The sequence below is a fragment of the Ovis canadensis genome, chromosome 3 (genome assembly GCF_042477335.2).
Source record: "Ovis canadensis isolate MfBH-ARS-UI-01 breed Bighorn chromosome 3, ARS-UI_OviCan_v2, whole genome shotgun sequence".
Lineage (NCBI taxonomy): Eukaryota > Metazoa > Chordata > Mammalia > Artiodactyla > Bovidae > Ovis > Ovis canadensis.
Window position 1 is genome coordinate 29,334,209 of NC_091247.1, and position 4,910 is coordinate 29,339,118.

A 4,910-nucleotide genomic window follows, 5' to 3' on the forward strand; every position below is an offset into this window, starting at 1 on the left:
ATATAGAATATCCAACAGAATATAGAACAGAATGTAGAATATCATTATCCAAATGATATAATGTTATTTTATCATTTGGATAGGCAGGTGACGCTTTTTAGTGGTAAAGAACCCACTTGCTAATGCAGGAGGCATAAGAGATGTGGGTTCAATCCCTGGGTCAAGAAGATTCCTCTGGAAGAGGGCATGACAATCTACTCCAATATTCTTGCCTGGAGAATCCCATAGACAAAGGGGCCTGGTGGGCTACAGTCTATAGTGTTGTGAAGAATCAGACATGACTAAAGAGACTTAGCATGCAGACTACCATTTTAGTGAAAATAAAAGATTTTTTGGTATCATTGGAAGGTACATTTAATAGCCAAAGAGAAGGTTCACATAGATATTATTCTGAGAACTCTACAAGGGATTATAACGGTAAGGCACACCTAAAGTTCCCTTGTTTCTTGCACTTTGGTTTCTGTGTTTATCTTCATCGTAACTCTCATCATAGATACCATAATGAATATTTGTGTCTATAAACTCCTTTTATAGACAATGAGCTCCTTTAGAACAGGGACTACTCATCATACATATAATACTTTTGTGATAAAATTCATTTTCTGAAAAATGAGCTCCTTTAGGACAGGGACTCTTTTATTAGTTTTTGATTCTCTAGTTTAGTGGCATATGAAACGTAGTAGGCTTTCAAGTGTTTGCTAACTTAATTTACAAAGGGAAGAGGAAGGGAAATGAGACCATGTGCTCATCATAATGATTTCACAATGATACTCAGACACTTGAAGTGACAGAACACAAAGTTGTACTTTTTAGATAACTGATGAGTGACTTTTACTACAGGGTTTGTAATATTTATTACTGGGACTAAATCTATGATCACAGAGTTCACCATATTGCCCGGCTAAGTTGACTGTGCTATTTGGAACCAATTAAGAATTTTGAAAAACTTTGAGAACAAATGCTATGAATACGTGTTGTGCATCACTGTTGTTTAGTCGCTAAGTATGTCTGACTCTTTTGTGACGACATGGACTGTAGCCCACCAGACTCCTCTGTCCATGGGATTTCCCAGGCAATCTAGGAGATTTCTAGGGATCTTCCCAACCCAGAGATTTAACCTAAGTTTCCTGTATTGCAGGCAGATTCTTTGCTGCTGAGTCACCTGAGAAGCCCATGAAAATTTAGACCTAGGTTGGATCCCTGGGTTGGGAAGGTCCCCTGAAGAAGGAATTGTCAACCCACTCCAGTATCCTTGCCTGGGAAATTCCGGACAGAGGAGCATGGCTGGCTACAGTCCATAGGGTCTCAAGAGTAGAACATGACTCAGAAGTAAACCATCATCACCACCACCACCACCACCACACACACACACACACATACACGCGCACGTGCGCGAAGATAGACAAGGTAGACAAGATACAGAAAAATGATTGTCAGTGTGAACAGATTTTAGTTTATGTATTCTTTTTAAAACTAAATTCTAATAGAATAAAGAAATACATTCTAATAGAATAAACAATATAACATCTCTGCAAAGATTCCATGGAAATGCATGTACGGAGCACTTAGATATAGGCATAGTACTTTGTGCTAGGAGTACAAACAAAGATGCTTTCCCAATTCCTGTCTTCAGAGGCCTTAAATACTAATTAGAGACAAGGTAATAAATAAATAAAGGCAACATGCATCACAGGTGCTTTGTTTGAAATGTGTTCAAGGCAGTTCTCTAAGAGAAAGTGAAAGTTGCTCAGTCATGTCTGACTCTTTGCGACCCCATGGACTATATAGTCCATGGAATTCTTCAGACCAGTATACTGGAGTGGGTAGCCATTCCCTTTTCCAGGGGATTTCCTAACCCAAGGACCAAATCCAGGTCTTCCACATTACAGGCGTACTCTTTATCAGCTGAGCCACCAGGGAAGCCCAAGAATACTGGAGTGGGTAGCCTATCTTTTCTCCAGTGGATCTTCCTGATCCAGGAATCAAACCAGGGCCTCCTGCATTGCAGGCAGATTCTTTGCCAACTGAGCTACCAGGGATGCCCTCTCTAAGAGGCAATGTTGTCAGTTGGACAGTGAGTATTGAGATCAAGGAAGGGTTGGCAGAGGAGGCAACCTTTGAGTTCAGTGTTGGAGATAAATAAGGTTGGCCAGGAGATGAGGGGAAAAAAAAACAGAAAACAGTATGAGTATAGATATGATAATGTGATGGCCCAGAAGGCTTGTGTGAGCGGGAAAGGCAGCTGTGGGTTTCACTGAAATGAGATCTGTACCATCAGGTGCTGTCAGGTGGAAATGGCAGGGTAAGTAGCATATTTGATAGCAACCAAGATAAGGCTCCCTTGCAAATTGAACTTGAAACAAGCTAGATATAAATATAGATCTATTAAGGCAAAGCGCTTCATGTGTCAGTATCTATTAACTGCTTGATGCTGAGATGTATTTGTGCTGAATGGCAGGAGCTGGTGGGCCTGCCAGTCCCAGTAGGGTGTAAGATCCAGAGAGGTTTTTCCCAAAGATAAGTATTTGCTTACAAGTACACACACCCCCTATTGTATTACAATGTGATTATACTTCATACTCTTCTGAGAGATAAAATTGTCTATGATGGAAATCAGAGGGAGAGCACAATGCAGGGCTAGGGGCTGGTTGGCAGCATGCAAGATCAAACTCCCTTTTAACTTGTATTAGACAAGGGATTAACATTGGATTTTGTGATATTTTTGACTGACACTCATACAGTTCCATTAAGAATAATCTTGGGAAATTATCTGAATGCATCTACTTAAATGACAAGAATGGATGATAAATTATATATCTCCATAGCTGTCTGTAAAAAGAGGGGGAGGTTCTGTAGACACTGGAGATTAGGCTTTGCTCTGTATTTTTGTAGTTATATTATTTTCCCAACTTAAGTTAGTGAAGTAGAGTTGATGGCTTTACCTAGTTTCATGGAGAGCAAGCATATCACACTATGACTGTACATGCTCAGCCACTCAGTAGCGTCCAACTCTGCGACGCTACGGACCATAGCCCACCAGGTTCTTCTTTTCTCAGCAAGAATACTGGAGTCATTTCCTCCTCTAGAGGATCTTCCCGATCCTGGATCGAACCCGCATCTTCTGCATCTCTTGCTTTGGCAGGCAGATTCTTTACCACTGAACCACCTGGGAAGCCCTTATTTGGGAATTGTCTTCTATTTTGTTTGTATCACCTCCGAGATACCATAATACAAATGTCTCTCACTGTGATGAAAAATGCACATGTCTATGCAGAATGATATCTGATTCAACATCGTGTTTGTGTTTCTCCAGTAGGCCCCATTGAAAGGACAAACATATGCATTTCCTTTACCATCTGATCTTGATTTCATTCTAACCCTGTTATTTCCCACCCACGCAGGGCTTTGTGGCTTCCAACCCAGATTGATGAGATAATAGACCAGTGTTGCTGCCTCAGGATAAGGTGCAACAATGAAAGTTTTTCGTTCAATAAAATTATTAAATGATATTTTTGCTGTTTTTTCCCCAATATTTTTTATGAACTTTTACATTCACAGAGTTTCATAAAGTCCTGTGGCTCTTCAAGCAATAACCAATTACAACTTTCTGTCCTGTTGCCCAGGGTGAAATGTGATTGAAGTAGGACCAGGTCTGAATGTCCAATGACCACTTTCAGATTTCAGTAAAATTAGTAATGTTACTTTATTCATGAAAGTGCTTTGAAAGGTTTAATTTTACTGATTGGATAGAAATTGGGAATATTACAGTTATTGCAATGCATATACTTCAGGCTACACCAATGTGCAGATAAGGATAGTGTTTTAGCAACATTTACAAAAGCAGTTGCACATTGACTGGTCCTTCCTTTCACTTTTCCCCAAGAGTTCTGAGAAACCCCGGAATCTTTAATGTGACCTGTGGACCTGTCAGTTTTCTTTGCAACTAGAATTAGGCTTTTTTTTTCCACTTATGCTGTGACTTGCTCTAATGATGTCTGCTACTTCAATATTCTGTCTTGCTGTCCCTATTAAACCATTTAAATGTTCTAGTAATTTTAATATCTTTCATCTAGGTCACATCATCCCAGCTTCTTGTTGCCCCTGAAAGCAAGATAAATATAATTATCCAAACCATAAGCTACACTCTCAGATCAAAAATATTGTCACAGCTTATATCATCACGTTTTCCAGTAAGAGGATCACCAGTTGTCACTTGTAAATCTTTCTCTTTTTCAGATTTTGTGTAAGATAGGATATGATCTGTAGTCAAATGAAGCAAATCTATTCCGGTCATTAGTTTTCGCTGTCTGTTGGGAGAATGGGGGAAAGTAGGAGAAATGTTCCCGGTTTGACAGCCCTGCATAATTTACCACTCTGAGTAAAACTAAAATGAAATATCCTCTCTGGGTCAAACTGAAATGAGCCACCTTGTCAGTTAGTACTAGCATCTTCTCCAGTAAATAGATCTGTCTCTTTGTACTGCTTTTTTGTGTGGAGGACAAGGTTCCCCAAGGTAAGAGCTGTTAGTTTATTATGGTGGTACACAAGTCTTTAGTTTTGTGTTGGTCACATGGCTTATATTTCTAGATCAAATGATTGTCCCTTTGCAAATTCTTCCCCCTGGGGTAATTGTAATTTCTCATAAATATATGACAGATGAGGGAGCTTTGGGTAAACACTTATGTACCATGCATTTCAGTTGGACTGGAACTTGGCTTCTAGTTAGGCAGAACAAGTAACACCACTTCCCTAGAAACCGTTGCACAGTTTGATTTATATTAGGTTGAGACATATACTGGGAATGCAACTCAAACAGCAGTGGAGTTCAGGCACATCTAGAAGCCTGGAGGATGGGTAGACTCATTGATAACCAAAATGCAAAGTGAGGGTGACTGTGTTCCACAGACTGA